The sequence below is a fragment of the Dermacentor andersoni genome, chromosome 1 (assembly GCF_023375885.2).
Source record: "Dermacentor andersoni chromosome 1, qqDerAnde1_hic_scaffold, whole genome shotgun sequence".
Lineage (NCBI taxonomy): Eukaryota > Metazoa > Arthropoda > Arachnida > Ixodida > Ixodidae > Dermacentor > Dermacentor andersoni.
Window position 1 is genome coordinate 400,550,532 of NC_092814.1, and position 22,997 is coordinate 400,573,528.

The following is a 22,997-nucleotide window of genomic DNA, read 5'->3' on the forward strand; positions in this document are numbered from 1 at the left end:
CGGTATAGCATTTACAGTGGAACTTATGCAGGATGTTCTCCAGCTGACCCATAGCTCTCACCACAAGAGCACTGCATATCGCCCTCAAACCAATGGATTAAAGGAACGTCTGAACAGAACGCTGGCTGATTTGTTCTCCGTGTATGTCGACGTAGAGCAAAGACGTGGGACGCGATCTTACCCTATGTGACTTTCGCGTATAAGCACTGCTGTACAGGAGACTACACAGTTTACGCCGTTCTAACTTGTATACGGGCGCCACGTCAGGTCAACACTTGACGCCATGCTACCAATGGCTGATAATAGCCCTGACACCCTGCGATACAACTAGGGTCGACGCAACATCCATTACAATACCGGCGGCTGCGTGTGGGCCTGGACGCCTGTCCGCCGCCGTGGACTCTCAAAAAAGTTGATCCACCGGTATTTTGGTCCCTACAAGGTTACACGCCGCGTCAGTGACGTGACCTACGAAGTGGTCCCCTACAGTTCTGACCCGAGTTCACTCCGTCGTCGTCCTCCCGCTGACGTTGTTCACGTAGTGCGCATGAAACCATACTATGCGCATATGTGAATGCCGAGATGCACCTGAGGAGCTCCATTTCTTATGTCGCTGAAATAACTTTTTGACGCGACCGAGACGGTCGCTTTTCTCATGGGAGGCCATTAACACAAAGATGTCGGGCTCCTGCACCGCAGGACGGCGCGCGCAAAGGTCGGTGCCACTAAAGACGATGAAGTGCGTAAGCTGCACGCTCTTGTTCTGGCCCGCCATTAAAGAGTAGCGTATATTCTGCAAGACTCCGTCTCCAATCTACGTTACCATATAGTCCTTGTCGGGTGTACAATTAAACTTCATATTGCATGTTTTACATATTACTCATCTGATATCTTAGCAGCATAGGTTTTTCCTCTGCCTTTCTTGTAAAAAATGTTTGGGAAGTGCGCAATTGCATCTACTTAGATTTTTTTTATGCATGGCACATGTGCTGTTGGCCTGGAACTGATTCACAATATTAACAGCCGTAGCGTTCAGGGCCCCATGTCTCTGAAAATCCAGCAGTGGTGTTGGCGACCTTTTTCATATGAGAAAATTAATCCCAAACCATGCATCCCGATTCATGCAGGTCCTCCACGTGGCATATAGGCATTACTGAACTAATTAAAATTCTCAAAGTAGAATGTGTGAAAAATTCATAAAGTATGACTTGCACACAACCTCGAGACATGATAGTGTTGGATTGTAATTTGAATATGCGAGAAAACATAATTCTGTTGTGCGGAAACTCAAACACAAACCCCTTTTCCAGCTGCCATTTCAGGTCTGTCTTAGGAGTGGCACGCCCCAGAAAGCTCGCCTTCGTGCATAGCGTTTGCCACCAGCATTTCCAGAAAAACATTACAGAAGCATAAGCTGCAGCTGCCCGGAAGCGTGAGAAGCAGCCAGGGATCTTTTAATGCTACCGTGTTCCACTCTTAAAGGCGCAGCTTAAGTGTCCTCCAACCTTTTTTTTCGCTGTTTGGGGACTGCCTTCTTGAAGGTGTTGCTTCGTTTCCTTTCTGCTGTAGGGCGAATGTAATATCTGCTTTCAACAACAGCAAAGCCACATTTTGATTGCACTTGATGCTGGCTGCACTAGCGCGGCATCTCTCCTGAACGCTATCCAACAGTTCACTATGATGTTATCACTGAAATAAAATGCACAAGACACCTTCGTGTACCACGTCATCTACCTCGAAGTAATATGCCATAGCTCTGTGATCATATCCCTAACATCCACTACTTTCTTGGATTCATTTCAGATAGCTGGAATGTAGAGACTAAAAAAGCTCGGAAGCGCTTGCACTCATTGGAGCATTTGGTATGAGAATTTTCAGGCTGTTTTGGTGGCACTAAAAAATACTGGCTCTCCTGTAATCGAGAGTGGATGTAAGCATGAAATGGCTGCCGACAAAGCAGATTGATTGTAGATGACACTAGCCACAATCTTAAAATGGGTGTAGCGCACATTCGCAACGGCACACCCCACCCCACCGCACCACGCAACTGTACACTGGTCCATATGGAAGCAAGTTTCCTGTCAAAGACAGAACCCCATTGCAAGTCTCGTCTCGGTTCACCAGATGCGCCGTGGACCTCGCGGACTGCTGGCATTGAAAAGAGCACAAGCAACTGTGTCTCAGTGCCAGAAAATGACAATCAAGTGTACAGTGCCTGTATCTGCCTCTGAACGTCGCTATTAGAAGTGACAAATAAAACTTCAGCGTACTAGAAGTTACAGCTTGAGTGATATTGTGAGCAAATATTTAGAACTCAGAAGCAATATTTTTTGTAACATGTTTATGAAGTAACTAGCATATGTATTGCAGTCTTGACTGTTTGCCCGGATGAGCTGGTTTGAGTGCCAGGATAATGGCTCTGGCTTTTGGTTCATTGAAGGTGGCTGACAACGGGAGCTAAAAGCATTTCATGCTTAAAATGTCTGCAGCAGCGGCACTTTTCGGTTAGTCAAGGACCTCATTTCATGGCCCTCATTCTGACACCTTCGAACACTGTTTCTGCCTTTGTAACGCTTCTTAAAATTTATCCTTCAAATTCTTATGTGAAAGAACCATGCATCAATTTTGGCGTATTTCTCAAACTGTACGAGCAGAATTGCTGCTGATTTCGTAAATACAACCTGTAAATCAATACAGCAGAATTGTTAGTTGAAATATGTAATCCAAATCAAGGAGCCATTCTCAAGACAATGTTCCCGCTGGCACTGATGCGTGGCATTCCTGGCGTTGGTGAAATCTTTATTCTACATTATAAAGCATGAAACATTCACACGTGCTCTTCTTTCCTTCTTTTTTGAGCTTTGCTGTTTCAAGGAGCTTTGCCCTTTGAGTGGCAGCAGCCTGATTGACATAGCTTTTGACTCACGTATTTAACATTTTAGCCCAGATTGGTCAAGAAGTAGCCAGATTTTGAGAAGTACATCTTTAGCAGAGTCTATAGGTGCTGGCTTTTGGTGTGGAGAGACAAGCAGCTTCATAGTTTCCCTCCTGTATCTTGTCCTTGTGTCAGCAAACTGAAATGAAAACTCTCGAAACAGTATATTTGCTAATGAGGAATCTTTGCAAGGCACATTGTGAAGCGCATTCCGATGAATTGCTTCAACCTTTTACGTTAAACAAATTATGTCATGTGCTGTCGAGAGGCAAATAAAGCTGTTCGCTTTAAAAATTAACAATAATCTCCACAGTTTATGAAGTGATTAAGGTATTGTTACCCAGTACCTTCAACAAAGATGTTATGGGAAACAGTGCAAGGAACTAGCATACTTACACTAATTGCAGGTATTTGGCGGAGTTGTATGGGAGACAAGATAGCCAACCAATTTTCCTCTAATGCATGTGAGCTTTGTCATCTTCATGGTGTAATGTAATCTTTTCAGGTAGCGGATAAAGAATGTGTGGCAACATGAAATGGCCTTTGACGACACAGGCGAGTAGTGGATGCCACACTTCAGTTCTAATTAAAGTTACATCAGCGCAGAGCATGTATGCTACGACCAAGTTGGGTCCATACTTTGGATTACTGTTTACAGTGTCACTCTTTTCTGCATTGCAGAAGATGGAAGCCAGTGTTTCTTGCTGTTGCCATTTCAATTTAGTATATTTTCATGTTTTCATGCTCTGCAAAATACAGCGAGAGGTTGCACGGTCTTGAAATGAAGACTACTTCTTGTGTTTTCAAGATAAAGTTTTAGCTATAATAAACGGAATTTCCCAAAAACAAATTTTATTTTTGGCTTGCCTTCTTTTGGGTGATCATACATGGGAGCCATTGAGGCATCATGGCTCATACGTGCTCCATTTATGCTTGAGAGGTGTGTGCACAATGCTCCTTGCATGTTGAAAAAAAATGGAGACCACCCATATATGGTCTTGGTTTGCTTTCTCAGCCACAAGTGTTATCTGAAAATATAGCTGCTTTTTGTTACTCTTTCTGGCGGTGCGTTTTAGATACATAAAAATTATGATGAACGTGCATGTTCAGTGTGATTGCAGGAACGAGAAACTTTACTCGAAGATCCTTTGCAAGAGATGCAAGTGCTTGCCCATTTCATGAAAAAAAAGGCTTTGTTTTCATTGTATACAGTAAGCTAAGGGTCAGGTGGACTTGATCACAAAAGCAAAGAGAGAAATTGGTTGACAGAGAAATGCAAAGCCTGCTGACCACATCGTAACTGTCTAGCGCATAGACGACACCTGCACGTAGGCCAACAGCATGGTAAAGGAGAAGGGATGGAAAGATGAAAGAGATTGCCATGAAGCACATGTGGTGAAAAGGAGAATGAAGGAAGAATTGGTAGCATTCAGAAAAAGCTAGATATTCTGGAGAAAACTGAAACATTGGACAACTAAATAATAGCAACCTTTATCAAGTCTTACCGCCGTATTCAGCAATACATCTTGAAGCTCATGCTTGACTTGATATAAATGACATATGCTGTGAACGCGCCCAAGATGCTCATTGCGTTTCTTTTGGTGTGTTCACGACAGGTGTCATTTAAATCGAGTCAAGCATGGGCTTCAAGTTAGGATGCATTTCTGAATACGGGGGTTAGTGTTATGGCATGGTGAGGCTCTCTGGAATGAAGACTTCATGAACTAGAGAATAGATGTGCCCGTGAGAACCTACTTTTACGTATTATCGCAGACATCTGAATCACAGGAGCAGTCTGAAGCATGTGGTAGGTTTGTGAAGAATTTCCGAGAAACCTGCATGGGTTTTCTCTGTAACAGTTTGCTACAATCGGGTGTATGACTCATTTTACATTTCCTGATCACCTTGCATATTTCCGCACAATGCTTTCGTCATTACTGTTCAGTGGTTCTTGTTTCACAAAATGGAGTCATGAGAAAAGAAGGAAAAAGGGAATTTTTAGGCACTGAAAAGGCAATACAGGCATGAATGTCAAAAGAGGCACTTGTAGGCAGGATAAATGCAAGATTACCTAGTTTACATGACCATAGTTTGCGCTTACAAAGAAGGCAGAAGAAGGATGCGAGGAAAAAATAAGCATTTCGTCTGAGGTTCCTCTCATTATGAAGCTGTTTACAATAATGGGAGCTAAATACAAGAAGTGTGGTCCTAATGAACGGACACGTTCTCCCAGTTGCAATTCATAGTTTAAGTAAGATTTTGAGGGACTTCACTCGCACCTCAAAAAGAAGTCCATGATCAATAAACAGTGCAGGAAGCCAGTATAACAGTTTTTATTGAGAGTGAGTTGGCCCTAGGATATGATCCAGTTTGCATCTTCAATAAAATGGCTATTGATTGGCTACTATTGATCTGTACAATAAGCGCAGCACGCATACAGAACAGCACACAGTCCCATTTATGCCTTGGGCCTCACTTATACCATTTTAAAATTGTGGAAATACAACAAATTCATAAAACCAGCTCTCATTATCACCTTATCTTAACGAGGGACTTGTCGATGTTACAGTGCAGAGCACGAACATTTCCTTAGGAGAAGGCTTCCAGTTATTTATGTATATGGCAGAGGTTCATCACCTCTTGAAAACTGTTCTGCATAACACTCGTGCTTCTTCACACACCTGTCATGATCCATCAAATACGGGATAAGTTGGGTGCTGCAGATAAATGGTTCCTGCAGAGCCTAAAGCTACAGCATCAATAGGTAGCTAAATTTTCATTTTTGATGTTTGGTCCAGTTCTCTGAAACATACACATAGAACTGAAACTGTTCAATCTGAGTACCAATATTAAATGTGTTATTTTGGGGCTTCAATGATTTGCTGAAGTTGATGCAAGGTGAAGGACTGTATAGAAAAAAATGGCTGTAAGGTCAACTATCATCTTCTGCGCATAACCTTTCAGATACTGCACTGAATATAATCTAAAACACATGAAAAGTTTTTATAGAACAAAGTACAGCCACACTGGATCACGCTGGCATCATTATCATATGTCACTGGTGTGGCACTTCAACACAATGTGGGAACCACCATGGCTCGTACAATGCTCCGAAGGATACATTGCAATAGCGCAACTATGCTCAATGGCATTTAACTGTTTCTTGCAATTTACAACTTCTAGCCATGCACTTATTCATTTATGACTTGGATGGTCGTGAAGCCTAAGTGCTTTTCTACCTAGCAATACTGCAAGCTTGTCTGCTGACACTAGCTGTACAAAAGAGCAACAGTAGCTTGTGCTCCAGCAGAACTTCAGGGCGGATTACAAGTTCTTGCGACACTATAGATGAGAAATATGAACATACTCCCAAGCTTCAATATCTTAGCTGGTGTAAAGCTGCAATACAGGTACTGCACTCCCTTAATTGCACTGCTTACAGCTGTCAAACTATACCTCTGATGCTATGCACATTTTGGGGCTGGCAAGAAGTTCCATTAGACAAGGTATCAACCACACAGGCATTTAAAACATTGAGTTAAGGGTGTTTAAGACTGTCTAAACACAATTTGCCACTTGGCTTGGATCTCGACTCTTCTCCCCTCTAGTGTCATTGACTGAAGAGCCACAACAGGAGTAGAGTAGCAATGTTTTGTTGTCTTGCCTGTTTACTAATAGCAAGAAACTACGCTCTAGCACTGTAGCATCATGAAAGAACAAAAGGTCAAGTTTATTGAGCAAGCTTGATCAACCAGCTCTCCAGTAGTCTAGGCCCCACGTCAGGGGGAATCGTTGTATCGTGTCATGACTACAAAAGTGCATGAAGACTACTAGTTCAGGGTAAGCCTTTGCTTTTGACAATGATCGGCCAAATTTAATCACGATTTCCCACTTCTCCGCCGGTGCAGAAATGCCATCGTCCTTTTAAGATTGGCCACATTACAAAAGCGTACGTCCGTATGTACAGTCCTATACACTGCGGCTGGTCGCGTCGCAATCCCGTGTTTCTCTAGTTTTAACGTCCGCGCAATACGTATGTAGTACTCAAGAATCGGTTTGCTCTGGCGCAGTTAGAAGACGATCGTCATCGTGCTCTTTGCGCATAACAAACGCGTCACACACACGCACGCACACAACTAGATTGTGCAACACGCGCTGTTCCACCTTTGTATCGCTTCGTTCGTGGTAGTGCTGTTTGCGCGAACAAACGCTTCACAAACGCAACTAGATTGCACTGCGCACACCATACGCCAAAACGCGATGTTCCACCTTCGTTCGTGGTCGTGCTATTTTGCGCATACACCTTCGTCAGACACGCAACTCAATTGCTCTTTGCACACACCAAGCGCGTCACACACAAAGCTTCGATTGCCGTAAAACGCGCTGTTCCTCCTTGTATCGCTTCATTCGTCGTCGTGCTGCTTGCGTGCACACGCAATGAACCGCCCACCCTGTCGCCATAGAATAAAGACTAACTTTATGCTGTTGCTCCGGCGAGTTGGCACAAACCCTGTGCTAGCGCATATTTCTATGGGCCCCGCGCGCGCGCGCATGGGGACTAGGGCGTTTCAGGAGCTAAGCGCGTTTTTTACACGACAACTAGGGACCTAGGCTCCCCTAGGGCAAAAAGTTACCTAGATACATAGTTCCCGTTGGTGCCGCGGGGGCGGCGCTGCAGTCGACCGGCTGCACAGGCGAGCGAATGTAAATGCGCCGCCGGGCACGCCGCGGCGGCATCTCTTGGTGGCGGTGGGGTGAAGCCGAGGAGTACACGCACTTTGTGACACCACCCCAGCGACAAGAATGCTATAGAATCACATTCAGAACAAAACACAAAGTCGTGTACGCGCACTGAAAGGAGCCCCTGCTCGCTGCTGCGCAGTTGACGGTTGCCCGCAACACCGCGTCGATGAGCGTTCTTGGGTTGCGCGAACACTCGCGCACAAACCACTGCACCACACTTCCGTAATGTCCCCGCACCGGTATGAGCACATGACGTACAATGAAAAAGAGATAAATTACAAGGCATACCTCAACGAGGCTACGAAGCAACACGATGCCCGGTGTAGTATTAGTGGGAAAAAAAAGAACAAAACGGAGACAACTAAAGTATGGTCGAACTCCTCTACCCGTTCATGCCAATTCAGACCCGACTAAGGTAGTCAGCGGCCACGTTCTCCGCACCTTGATGCTAAGCACGTTAAAGTCATACTCCTGTAGGAGCAGGGCCCACTGAAGCACCAGCGAGTTCGTGAACTGGGCCTCCTTGAGGTATCTGAGGGGTTGGTGATCCGTCTGGACCGTGGATATTTTACCGGAAAGGTAAAAATTGAAGCGCTTAACTGCCCAGACAATGGCTAGACATTCGTTCTCAATGGCCGCATGGGCCGGTTCTCTCGGCAGGAGCTTTCGGCTGGCGTATGCAACCGGGTGAAGCACTCCCCCCTTATCTTGTAGCAGGAGAGCGCCGAGCCGCTGGTCGGAGGCGTTGGTGCGTAGCACGAATGGCTCGGAGAAGTCGGTGATCTGTAGAATGGGGGCCTCGGAGAGCAGCCTTCGCAGTTTATCGAATGCCTCCTGCTCGGGATCTCCCCATGCTATCTGATTCAGCGCTCGCTTCCACTTACCATCAAATGCAGACATCCTTCCTGTCCCTCCAATAGATTGCCCGCAAACCACCCAACAACCAACCCAGCACAAACGCAAAGCTCTTGAACCAATCTCAAAAGCGGCAACACCAGCATACACTTCAGAAGGAAATGTCAACTGTGAGGCCCTCACTGAGCTGCAACAGCGGATAGAACGCAACCTCAACGAAGCATTAGACTGAAAGCTTGCCACATTGCTCGACGCCTCCATTGCAAAGGTTCTCGATTGCGCAATGGACAACCTCCTTACTGCGAAACTAGAAACGCTACTACTGCCCAGAATCGAGCAAGCCTTTGCGGCAAAAGAACAACTGAACAGGAAAACATGGACGACACGCTCAAAGTGCTTCAAGATATGGTCGCGACTCTGGCTCAAAATCACAACACCCGCTTGACAGAATTGGAAAATGCCCTACTCCGTCCCAGAGCAGGTCCCCTAAAGAAGCCGTACTCCCGTCCCGACAAAGATGGCTGCGAGTAATCCAGAACGTGTTACCTACTGCATTTGGCAGTGGAACTGCCGGGGCTTCCGGCGAAAACGAGCACACTTAGAGCAATACATTACCTCTCTCGCACCACATACTTCCCCCGATGTTATCGCATTACACGAGATCGGAGAAGCGGCTAAGCTGTCGGGATACGTGGCATACACCGCAGTTTGCGATGATAACCGCAGGCCCCAAGTAACCGCACTAGTTAAGCGAAACATTCTGGTTGTACAGTATCACACAGGCATTGATACAGCAGCCCACATTTTCCTGGAGATCATCCCACCTGCAAGGCGTAAGCAACAGAGCCTCTTCATCCTCAATGTGTACAGCAGCCCCAAACAACAACATAGGTTTCTACAACTTTTCACCAAAGCAGATCAAGTAGCTAGGGGGGCCGCCCTGCTCATCCTAGGGGACCTAAACGCCCCTGCGGTGGCATGGGGATACCCAATAGACCGCCGAAAGGGAAGGCAACTATGGCTTGACGGACAGAATCTAGGTCTTACTCTTGTCACGGATCCACCTTGTCCCACTCGTATGGGAAACAGTGTTAGCAGAGACACTACTCCGGACTTGACATTCGCAAAACGAATTCCACAAGCAGACTGGATCAACACACAAGACAACTTGGGCAGCGACCACTATTTAATCCAAACAACAGTTCGAGCGGGCCCGCGAAGGCCTAAGGGCCGTCAACTCCACATAACGAACTGGGACGCTTTCCGGCAGGCGAGAGCCCTCACCTCTTTCTCCGGTACCCAACCCCCTTTCGAAGATTGGGTCGCATCCTTGCTGCAAGACGCGAGCGACGCCACTAAATTGGTGCCTGAGGAAGCCAATCTGCAGGCGGCAGATAGCAAGTTACTGCATATGTGGGAAGCCCTCGCCAATCTGTAACGCAGATACAAACACAACAAGCTCAACCGAACGCTCAGGAAACGTATTAGTACTCTCACCCTTCACATCGAAGACTATGTACAACAACTTGCTCGTCAAAATTGGCACAGCACATGCGACAGCATGGAGCGGCAACCAAACCTGCCCAAAACGTGGAATATCTACGTTGCCTCCTCGATCCGGCCACCAGCAAGAACACACAGCAGCACAACTTGCAAACAATTATTCACACCCATCCCGGCACGGACGCACAAGTTATTCAAGAGCTGATAGATCGATACATAGGACCTCAGCCTACTACACCCGCTCCAGCATACACAGGCACCGCTAACGACCACCTGGACGCGCCCATACAAGCAGCAGAAGTACGTGAAGCCATCCTCGCACTCCGCCCTAACTCGGCCCCGGGACCTGACGGCATTACTAATAAAATGCTTCGCAACCTAGATGAGGATACTATACTAGCCCTCACAGCTTATTTTAACGCATACTGGGAAACTGGAAACCTCCCCTCACAGTGGAAAGAAGCCAAAATTATTATGATTCCCAAACCCGGGAGGCGCCTCCTACTCGAAAACCTTCATGTGTCGGAAACCTTCACTTCATGTGTCGGAAAGGTCCTCGAACACGTCATCCTCACACGCTTACACAAACATATGAACGACAACGACCTCTTCCCCAATACCATGGTTGGCTTCCACCCGAAACTTTCTGCTGAAGATATCATGATTCAGGTCAAGCACTAAATTATCGATGGCGATAAAAGCCAGGCTGGACAGCAGAGCCATCTTGGGGCTAGACCTAACCAAGGCCTTCGATAACGTCACGCATGAGGCCATACTGAACCAACTGGCACAACTCCAGGTTGGACGTCAAACATATAACTACGTGAAGAATTTTCTTACAGGTCGCACGGCCACCATTACCATCGGAGGGTTGCAGTCGCCAATTATTCACTTCGGCAGCAAAGGCACGCCGCAAGGATCGGTTCTATCCCCTTTTCTGTTTAACGTGGCCTTGCTCGGACTACCGCCTGCATTAGCTAGCATCCCCAACCTCAAGCATAGCCTCTACGCAGACGATATCACCCTGTGGGTCACCGGGGTCAGCAACGGGGACATCCAAGACACGCTGCAGCAAGCCATCAACGAGGTCGTTGCATACGTAGAACCGCGCGGCCTGGCGTGCTCCCCACAGAAATCGGAGCTCCTTCTGTGTAAGCCGAATTGGGGAGGTAGACGTCCAGACCCTCACCCGCCCGAGATAGAACTCCACGTGCACCAGCAACGCATACCTACTGTACCTAGCATTCGTATCCTTGGCTTACGCATCCAACAAAACGGCAGAAACACGGAGATACTCAAACAATTAGATAATCAAGTACACCAAACCACTCGCCTCATTGCACGCATCGGAAATCGACATCACGGCATGAAATAAAACAACCTTATACGCCTGGTAACCGCCTACGCCCTGAGCAGGATCACCTATGTCGCCCCTTACCTTAGCCTCAATGCAACTGACAAGCTCAAACTCAACACCATGATCAAGAGAGCCTATAAACAAGCCCGACATCTTCCCATCACCCCCTCTAACGAGAAACTGGACGCCCTCGGCATTCATAACACAATAGACGAGCTCCTTGAAGCGCAGCATATCAGCCAATACGAACGACTCGCCAATTCCACCACGGGCAGGCACATTCTAGGCACCCTAGGCATAACCTACACCACCCAATTCGGACCAAAAGTACCCATCCCTCCAAACATTCGTGCTCAGATAGTTATCCCGCCCATACGTCGCAATATGCACCCTGAACACAATCCGGAGCGATGTGCAGAAAGAACTAAACAACTACAAAAGCGGTGCGACCAAGCCGCTGATGTGACCTACGTGGACGCAGCAGAATACCCCAACCAAAGCGCCATGGCGGTCGTCGCAGTCGCGGGTTCGCAGTAGCGCCTCGCCGCGGCCGCATCAATATTCACCACGCAACCCGAAGTAGGAGAAGAAACGGCCATCGCTTTGGCCTACGCGGCTACCAATGCACACTGAATCATCAGCGATTCAAAAACGGCCATTCGTACCTACACAAGAGGACTGATAGCACCCCAAACGCAGAAGATTCTCTCTGGCACTCCTTCCTCAAGGCAACCCCGCGTGCAGATCATCTGGGCCCCTGGTCATTCGGGTCTGGCTGGAAACGAAGCCGCCCACGATGCCGCCCGAGCTCTCGCACACCGGGCGCATCATCCTTCTCCTGCGTCTTCCGATCCCGACCAGCCCACTGTTCTGCATCGTGATCACGCGCGGGACCGAATGGTCACGTTCAGAGAAATTCTCCTACACTACCGCAGAGAGTGGTTACGTGCACACACAAGCACACAAAACACTGAATAAATCTCAATCCACCATTTGGCGACTCCTTCAGACACGAACTTTTCCGAACCCCGTGCTTTACAACCGCATTTACCCCGATGCATACTCCCCACTCTGCAAAGCGTGCGAGGCCCGCGCTGACCTCGATCATATTATCTGGCAATGCCCCAAAGCCTCACCCACAACACCTCCCGCACTAACACACGCATCATAACTACGGCCGAGCAGTGGGAGACATTGCTGCTCAGCTTGGACCCAGAGGAGCAGCTCTGGGCCGTCCGGATGGCCGAAGACGCCGCCAGAAAGCAAGGACTGGTCGCCGTCTGAGGAAGGGGGGGTATTGTGGGTTAGTCTCCCGACCCCCGCCACCCCTGAACCCCATCAAGGACATACTAAAGTGTTATCGCTCTCTATCTCTTGACAGGTCCGTCAAGGGCGCTGCGATGGTGGCATAATGTTTGATAAATTCGCGATAGTATCTGGCCAGTCCCAAGAAAGCCCTAACTTGGCGCTTGGTCTTCGGCGGTGCAGCCTTGCGTATTCTATCCAAAGTGGACTCCATGGGGCCCAATTTCCCTCCTCCTATCTTGTGTCCCAGGAAAGACAGCTGGTCGAACCCAGTTCGCATTTCTTGGGGTGCACAGTCATCCCCGCTTCTCGTAGCCTCGCCAGTACCTCCCCCAAGGCATCCAAGTGGTCCTGCCAATTATTTGTCGCGATCAACAGGTCATCGTAATAATGGTAGACGTTGGCGATGCCGTCGAGAAGTTTCCGCATGAGTTTTGCGAAAACAGCAGGAGCCATTTTTATGCCAAGCGCATCTTCTTGGATTGTTTGTCTACAGGCACTTGCCAGTACCCCTTTGAGAGATCCATCTTGGAAAATATTTTCCGGCCTCCCACCTCAGCGATCAGACAGTCCGCTCTAGGGATGCGTTCCGAGTCGGAAATCAGAACCTAGTGGAGCCGTCGGAAATCCACACAGAAACGGTTCGTGCCGCCGGGTTTTTTTATTAGTACGGTCGTATGGTGAGGGAGACCTTTCTACCACCCCCATCTGGAGCATCGTGGAGACTTCGGCTTTCGCTGCTTGTCTTACTGCGAAGGGAAGTGGGTACTGTTTTACATGTGCAGGTTCTTGCGTCGTTGTGGCCAACTTGCACACAGCCCAGTCGGTGTACCCTGGCTGCTCCGAAAACACATCATGGTGTACGGCGATTATTGCTCGCAACTCCTTCGCTTGCTGCGAGTTGAGTTTGTCGGAAACAGCGACGTCGCGGTAGTCTCCTCGCTCCCCCCAGGGCCACATTGGCATTCCTCGATCGCTGGCACTTGCCACCGCCGTCACGACTGCTGTCTCAGCTGCCGGTTCCCTGGTGTGGTACTTCTTTAACATGTTCGCATGAAATGTTTTCACACCGCCATTGATTTCAACCACGTAATCCACCTCGCCTTTCCTTTCCTTTATGACGTACGGCCCCTTCCACTTCATAGCGAGCTTGTTATGCTCGGTAGGCAGCAGTAGGAGTACTTGGTCGCCCGGGCGCATAATCCTCGCCTTTGCTCCGCGATCATAGTATCGCTTGTAGCGCTCTCCTGTCTCTTCAAGGGCCTTATGTGCCATCTGTCAACATGGCCACAATTAGTACATGACCGGGGTAGTTGGAGAAGTATGGGAGAGGCCTTTGCCCTGCAGTGGGCGTAATCAGGCTGATGATGATGATGGGCCATCTGACATGTCGTTTCGAGCCTTTCTCTCAAGTCGACGACGTACTGGTAGGCCGACTTGACTTCCTCCTCTAGTCTCGTTCCGTTCCAAAGCTCCTTGAGTATTGCCAGAGGACCCCGCACGTCGTTCCGCCCGTACAATAGCTCGAATGGGGAGAACCCGGTGCTGACCTGCGGGACTTCCCTGTAGGCGAATAGTAGCGGCTCGATGAACCTGTCCCAGTCCTTGGGCTGTTCAGTACACATGCGCCGCAACATCTTTTTCAACGTCCCATTCAGCTCCTCCACGAGGCCGTTGGCCATGGGGTGATACGGTATCGTCGTCTGAAGACGCAAGGAAAGTAGGCGTCCTACCTCTGCCATGAGTTCAGAGGTGCAGTTGGATCCCCTGTAACTCAGCATCTCTTCTGGTACCCCTACCCGGGAGAAGATTTGTAGCAGCGCCTCGGCCACTTGCTCGGTTTGTATGCTCGGCAGGGCAATCGCTTCGGGAAAGCGTGTTGCATAGTCGACCAGCGTCAAGATGTATCTGTTACTCTTTCGGGTTGCTGGTTTCAACGGCCCCAGGATAACAATCGCGAGCTTGCGAAACGGCGTGTCGACCAGCGGCATCTTCTCGAGTGGTACCTTCCTTACGGACCCCCGGCTGGCCGTCTTGTGACAAATGTTGCATGAAGCGACAAACGCGTGCGTATCTCCATGTCGGCCAGTATGCGGTCCGTGTTCTTCTTTCCAAGGTGACCCGCCATTAGCCCGCTGCGTCCCAGGTGGAGGACTTTGCCGCGGTGTTGTCTCGGCACTATCACCTGCACCGTGCTAGATCCCGAGTCTGGCACATATTCACGGTACAGCGGACCGTCCCTCAGCCGGATGTTGAATGATCCGCCCCCCTTGCACTTCACGCTGCGTTGCTCTCTTTGTAGCTGAAAGAGCTGTCGCAGGGTAATGTCTCGCTGCTGGTCCTCCTTCATTTGTTTGGGAGTGACTTCAGCCAGGGTAGATGGCACCGGCAATCTCCGGAAGGCCTGGGAGCACTGCTGTTGGGTCTGCCGGCCTGTGGTAACCGCAGCTACGGGCGGAGGCTGGGCTTCTGCTATCGATGGCTCCACCCAGTTATCTTCATCCCGCGCGGAGGCTTCACCCCACGCACCGTCTGGCTCTGCCGGGGCTCGGGCATCCTCGATGTTCCCCAGGATCAGGTCGAATAGTGGGTCCTTCATGCATGATGCCAAGACCTCCCCTCGGTAGTAGGGTGTGTCTATCCTGATTCGAGCCTCGGGCAAAGTTCTCACTGAACGGTCTACGAGGTAGATGGCTCAGCATCGGCCTGTCATATCCGATGGCTGGACAAGGTCCCGGCTGACGATAACGATGTTGCAGCCACTGTCCCTCAGGTCTTCCCTGCAACATGGCCTTCGACTACAGGAAGATCACCCGGGGCCGGTGAAGCGTCCAGATTTACAACGGGCAAGCGCTGGCCGTCCTTTAATTCGAGGTAGCCATCCTCCTCAAGGCAGGCTAAGACATTCCTAGCAGCCAGCTGTTCCGTGTTCAAGTGCTCCGGCTTCTTATTAGTCGTGCATTGTGACGCAACATGTCGTGGTCGGGATTATAGGTAACAACGGGGCCCTGTTCCACTGTTGGACTGTCGCCTGCCTCGGCCCGCATCGGGATTGTCCCCGGCTTGGCCTCCTTCTTTTGCTTCACGCTTGCCGAAGTTGATTGTATATCAGGCGCTCACATATTTGTCGGCCATCTGGAGCATATCCGGCTCTTTTTTTCCCTAAGGAACATCGCCAGCGCGGGCTTGCAGTTCTCGGGAAACTGTTCGGCTAGGAGGAGGTATTTGATTCCCTCGTAGGACTTCGGCGCCTCCGAGAGATCAACCCATCTCTCCCAGTAATTTTCCAGCCGGGCGAAGAGCTGCGATGGCGCTTCGTCATCCTGGGGCGCTTCCGTCCTGTATTTCTTCCGGAAGCCCTCTTCTGTGAGGCGGAAGCGACGTAGGAGGGCCCGTTTAACCTTATCGTAAGCCAACGCCTCCGACGCTGGCATGCGGCCGTACACGCTAAGCGCTTCTCCCGTCAGGCACGTACTGAGGGCGGTGGCCCATTGATCCCTCGCCCATCCGTGGGCTTCGGCCACTCGCCCAAAGCACGTCAGGTATGCGTCCAGGTCGTCTGCCTTCTCGTTAAAGGGTGCCAGTAGTCTTTGGGGGCTGACCCTCGTGAACTGCGCTGTCACTAGGCTCCCATTGGGCAGGCTTTCTGAGCCGCCACTATTGCTTGCGCAATCACTCTTTGCGCGAAGTAGCTCCAGCTCCTTTTCTTTTTCGAGGAGACGCTGGTCCCTCCGCGCCTTGTCGCACTCATCGTCTTCGCGCTTTCGCTGCTCCTGTTCTTTAAGGCGCTCGCAATGCACCGCTCGTTCCTCGCGCAGAAATTCCTGAAGCGCTGTCCCTTCCAGGCCCAGCTGCTTCCCGACCGCAACAAATCGTTCCGCTTCCTCGGTCATATTTCAGCCCCTTTACGCTCTTTGACAGAACGCGTTTGTTCTACCCTCTATGCCTCGTGGTCACGGCAGATCGTGGTCAGCAAGTCCTGTCGGGGACGCCACTTGTCAAGGATTGGCGTTGAGCCATTCCCACTCTCTGAACCGGAGGGGATGGGGCGACGACAAACGCACACCGCGTGCCTTTACTGATGGTTCGACTGCTGACCAGCGATAAGGTCCACGCCTGATCGACCGTGAACCAGAGGCATGAGACGGAGGGCGACGTACAAACACACACTCAATTTAATAAAGTAAAATCATGTCCGAGACATAATGAAAAAAGAAGAACATACAAACTACAAGCACTGAGTCCTAGCTCGCGGAAGGCGTGCGGATCACACAACACACGCCCCGACGCCACGCGCGACACGAAGCCCACCACGTGCGAACTCCGAACACTCGCGAAATAACAAAAAAAAACGTGACCCAAATGCAAAATACACGCGGCAATAAACGCGGCAGACACTACCCTAACACGACATACAAGAGTCAACTCGCGGTGAATAATTAAATGAAAGATTAAACGCGATTAAAAAAATACAGTCCGGCGGGAAGTTCTGAGAGCTGCTAAACACGTAGCGCAGGCTTATCTGCGGAGTGCCAAGTAGGACGTCCGAGCTAGGGAGGCGCCGGGCTGCTGGGTCCATCGTCACCGCACGTTGCTGCCGAAGATCGGAAAGGACTCGGGCCCGCGTCTACTGAGGCTCCGGCTACGGGAACTCAGGCCGCCGTCCACACCTTGCCTGACACCCAATTCACGTGCCGCTTGCCCCACTGGTTCAACAACTCTGCCCACTTGTCGCAGTTCACTCCACGCTCGTTCTCTCTCTCCTTTCGCCGCGCGCCCGCGGTCACGTGAGGAACCGGTCTGGATGCCGGCGGGATCTAGGGAGAGCGCTCCCAGCGCCGGGCACGGCGCGGCGGGATCTCTTGGTGGCGGTGGGGTGACGCCGAGGAGTACACGCACTTTGTGACACAGTGATCTTCCATTTCTTTACCTCAGGGTTTCCTTTGATGAGTGTTATGTGCGCTGGTGCTATGCCTCATGTTTGAAGGAGGGTATTATGCCTTCTGCATTAGCGCACTGTTGGGTGTGAAGCTCGTGAGAGGAGCACCAAAAAGCGCCCTCAACAAGTAGAGGCATCACCAAGTGGAACAGAGCTTCTAGACGCATGTCTAACATTTGCTTACAGTGAGGTGGCCACTGTTGTGTCATATTCACAAGATCAGCCATAGTCTGAACAAAGTTGTTGGGAAAGCAAAAACATTCCTTTTATTGCTCACATCGAGCAGTCTGGGTACATTCTGCGAAAATGTGAATTGGACCAAGCCTTCGCACGAAGTGTAGCAAGAGGCACTTACAGCAGTTCATCAAATGTGTCGTTGCTGTTTACGACATCCTGCTCTCCTGCAGCTGCAACTACACAGGACAAATGGGCCTAGCATATATGTGTGTGTTTTTAAACAAACTTGTTTACCTGCGCTTGTGTTGTCTAGCTTTCTCCAGTGTTGTCGTGCTGTCCCCAAGTAATCGTATAACTATCGCATTCTTGCGGAACTGCAATTATGAGATTCGTTCTTTGGAATATATTCAGAAAATGTGCCAAATGGATGACATAACCCATCTATACGTGTCGGTGGAGAGGAAAGTCACTGTGCAGTCGGGATAGGGCTTCAAACGTGTTTGTTTGCAAATTGTTATGCAATGTTGTTTCCAAAGATTGAGACAGCAATTTAAGCTATCTCTGTGAAAACAGTGCAGCCTGTTGCAAGGAAATGTTGCAACTCTCATAAGCAATAGCTGCGTATTGTGAGATGTATAAATTTGGTTTCTACAAGTTTCTACAGCAGTTTGTAAGGATGCTTCTTTTACTCCCGGATGTGTCATGTTCATGTCTTATCACAAAGGTGTAAACAAGTATAAGTTTTATGCTACGACTTTCAGTAAAGATTACACGAGTATGACTAAAGAGAGGTGCTCCTTGAAACAATTGCTCGAAACATCGCAGAATACCACCTGCCCTATGCCCTATGCATCTGCGCATTCAAAACTCGTTAAGAGAGGTATCGCTCAGGCCTGTTTGCCTAATGCACTAACCAAATTCTGTTATCACTTGACAGAACCTAGTTTCCGTTCGCAGCTAGCTCGGTTGAGGGCGGCAGGGTACCCGAGCAACCTTCTTGTCTCAGTCTTGGAGGACTTGCGTAGTAAGTTTAGCACCGATCCTTACAGCTTTGAGCCTCAGGTACATGATCAAAGAAACAAAACAGCTCTTATCCCGTACGTTCATGGAATCTCCCACAAACTTAAAAAAGATGGGACAAAGAGCAGGTGTCGACGTTGTATTCTCTGCTCCAAAAAAATTTGCCCAGCTTTGTGTCAGGACCAATCCTGTTGCTAAGGAACGTAGGAATTGCAGTGTTAATCATAGAAAAAAAGTGTACTGTTTGTTCGAAAGGGGTTGTGTATAAGATACCTTTGAAATGCGGTCGGTCTTATGTAAGGCAGACAGGTAGATGTCTTAACGTCAGGTTACAAGAACACAGCAACAAAGAGCGCAAAGGGCGCGAAGGATTTCTTGCTGTTCATTGCGCACAGTGCGGCTGTATCTCGCTTTTCGAAAAAACCACTATCTTAGCGAGGCATTCTAATGAATGCACCAAACTTATCATCGAAGCAGCTGCGATTGCCGATGGTGACTCAGTTAGCAAGCCATCAATTGCATTAACTGACAAAGGACTGGTTTTTCTGAGGTCGCACATGCGCTCTCGTTGTTCTTGGGTCATGCATATTGAATGCATGCCTATGTCGGGTTGTTGCATTGTAGGGGGCGCTTTGTCTTGGTGTCCCAGTAAATATATGTATGTTTCTCATAATAAAAATCAGTTGGAAGTCAGCACTTGTGTTCTTCGTCCATTTTTGTCCCTCGTCTATGTATGCGCTGTAAGTGACGATTGATACTATGGAATGCCAACTAGCCCGTACCCAAACCTTGCTTGTTTCAAGAGTGCTTCATTGTTTTGTAAGACAGTTAAATCTGGAAGGTTATTTAGTAGAGCAGTGAAAGTTAAAAGCTATGGTCTGCAGTATGTGGTCGTGGCTACTCTACCTGAACGCAGGAAATGTAATCTCTCAATGCCGTAATGTGCACTTGACATATTTGCCTGCTCCACGCAAACCATCAAGTGGCTTGGGTCTTTTCCATCAGACGCTTTCTATGCTACAAGGCTATCAACATGTACCAGCAAAGCTTAGTCTGAACCATTTTTGACGAAAGCACTTGTAATGGCATTAGTGGGTTAGAAATCATTTATTGTTTATCTTTCAGTAGAAGTGGTGTGATGGTGTTAATAATTGTAGTCTTAACCAATGCGGGTTTCTTCCTTTTCAGGCAAAGCAGAAGGCATCTACAGTCATCGTCATTCTCAACTAATCCTTCATATAGTCCGTTTATTTCTAGTATCTAGTCATGCAAGTCTTTGTTGTAAATCACAATAAACACGCAGTTTTGTTCAGATTCAGGCAGCTTGTGCATGGGCACGAACTTGCATGTATGCTTTGTACGTGTCATGTGTGTAAGCGTAGCATGACGACACTGACGCTGTAGCGGACACTGACACGAGGAGGAAACGTGGAAATACGGCACCTTCAGTGGGGAGTATGTCTTCGTATATGCGTTGATTTCTGTCTCGTTTCAAGCTGTATCTGAAACGTTTTGTATTATCAGTGTTGTAACGTACAACCTGGTTAGTTCATCTCACAGAATAACATATTTCAACAAACCATACACTTTCCTCATTGGCTGAAGATATACGCCAGCATTATCATGTACCAAATAAAGAAATATTACAAAGAGAATTTTCACCTCTTAATATGAAGCAACATAAAGTTGAGAAAGTTCGTATGGAATCATGGTAAAGAAATGCCAACAGAAAACATGGGCACAAGAAGAACGAAAAGAATTGCGTTTCCGTTTTCCTTCTCGTATATTTGTGTTTTATATCCAGACCTTTCCTTAGCACAGCCACTCCAATTTCCATTGTCCCCGTTTGTTCATTAGCAAAGTACAGGCATGCACTGTGATCACAAGTACGGGGCTCAAATTACAGAATTTTGGATTTACGGAACGGAACTTTTTCTTTATTTGCAAAATAGGTGCCATTTCGTGATCACAACTACGGGGCTCACTGTTTTGCATTCCACGGAAAGTACGCAACCCCGGTTTTTCAGTTATGGAAGAGTGTCCGGCAGCATTTTACCTTTAGCTTTCACCGTAAATAGAATAAATTTTTTTGCAGTGTACCTCAAGGCGACATGTATGAATATAGTGAACCCCTTAATGCTTTTGTCACGCACAGCACGGGGTAGTGATCAAACATGCCTCCTGAACTTGTACAGGAACCTTGTCCGCTTTCACTTTGACTAAGGTGCTGTGGTATATCATGCTCCAACTCCAAGCGCGCTAAAAATTCTTGACCCTGTTCACCACTTAGGTATCCGCCTCGCGACTGCTGCTTTCAAGGCATGCCCTGTAGAAAGCCTCCACGTAGAATCAAACGATTCGTCCCTCCGTCTACAGAGGTCATATTCCAGGTTCACATATTATGTGAAAGCAAATTCGAATCTTGAACATCCTTGTTACACAAGAGTAAACTACGTGTCCTCTGCCATACTCTTGAATAATCGGTCCACAGTGAGGGAGCCCTTCTCACTGCGTGTGAGGAATCTTAGTGAAGAAAAGCGTGTCCCACTTATACAACACCATCCAATTCTTCCAGCGAAGCTGTCACTGCCGTGGCAGTGGCAGCTCGTGTAATATTCGGCTTGTCTTGAGTCTGTCATTCCGCATGCGCAAACAAGCATCTTTTCGGTAGAAACCTATGCACTGCTATAGGTTCTGATACACATCAAACAATTAATGCCAGAAAATGCAATTATATTTATACTCTCTAAGCGCCGTGAAGGCTTTAGTGTCGCTACAAAAGTAAAAAAAGTCCTGTAGTTCTTGACTTTTATGCACTCATGTGCACTGTTTATGCATGTATTCGACGTATATTATGCTGGGATCCCGTGCACATTGGCATCGAGAGCAACACGCTCGCCGATGCAATCGCCGCATGGTGAGCAACAAACGATTTCAACTCTTACGTAGCAGTTTCCGCACAGAGGTTTCAAACCTTTCGCTGCGAAGAAATTAGGAGACTACTGGCGATACTTGTGGGACGCCCAAACCTCGAATAAGCTTCATATTATTAAGCCACAGTTAAGCACGTCCTCATCAATAATTGAATCACGGGGAAACTTATGTCTCCTGTTCTGTCGACGCAGAATAGGGCACACATACGGTACACACAAATTGTTGCAGACTGGTGATGAACCTACTATATGTCGTAGATGTGCTTATAGGCTGACCGTCGTACACGCCCTTGTGGAGTGACGGGAAGCAGAAATAGAGAAGAAAAAACACTTTGCTTTAGCATATCGGCAGCGTATCTCATTACACCCAGCAGAGTTTCTTGGCACACAGCCATTAGTCAACACCCAATCCGTTTTAAATTATTTAAATAACACTCTTACACTGCACACTAGCAGTCGAAAATCTACGTTGCACAACCTCTTAGCAGAGGCCGCTAATCACGTGTCTCCAGGTCCTTGTATTCAAGGGCCCCGAAGCAGTAACGCTACTGTCTTTTATTCATAGCATATCATCTTTGCGAAGTACATGTTTTATGATCATATATTACACCTCACAACTCATTGTAATTATTTCACTCCGTATATATATCACGCAGCTTACAGCGACTGCTTCTATGCCCCTTTACAGCCACGACCAATCGACCTCTCGTAATTCATCGCTCCACTGCCAAGTAATTAACGCCGAACTGGCTCTCTTTGCTCACACTTGACCCTTGCGCGATGAACACCAAATTCATCATCATCGAGTCTGCAACTCATAGATTGCGGCCGCATTCAGTAGGGAGTTTGTCATACTGTAGTCCATACTTTTTTCCGGTTTACGCAGCAACTGCATGAGAGAATCCAACTATTTCAGACTTCGTGCGCTGCGTCCAAAGACATAAGAGGGTCATTGATCGCTTATTGGAATCATTCGAATTTGCTGGAAATTGTTGGTAGTTGTGAGATACTAGAAAAAGACTGCAGGCAGGCACGGTAGTTTTCTTTCCAGGTGTTTCTACTCTTTAGTTTTATTTGAGCCAGCATATGACAGTGATCGCTGGCCGATCAGGCAGTGTCATTGTTCGAGCTGATGCCATGGGAAGCGTGCTTCACGCTGCTATGGCGCATCACCACGTCGGTGAGAAAGTGTGCCCTCTCTTTTTGCTCGTGCTCACCGGCTGTCAACGT

At 48.4% G+C, this 22,997-nt stretch overlaps 1 protein-coding gene across 3 annotated transcripts in view; it reads right to left on the reverse strand.

The window, feature by feature from the left end:
* Positions 1-2,655: 2,655 nt before the first annotated feature.
* Positions 2,656-22,997, reverse strand: part of LOC129381795 (uncharacterized) — a 162,613-nt gene continuing 142,271 nt past the window's right edge. For all 3 annotated transcript variants that reach the window (XR_008609926.2, XR_008609928.2, XR_008609927.2), the window contains one exon: positions 2,656-3,963. The gene's annotated coding sequence lies outside the window, so the exon portion shown is untranslated. The remainder of the gene's footprint in view (positions 3,964-22,997) is intronic.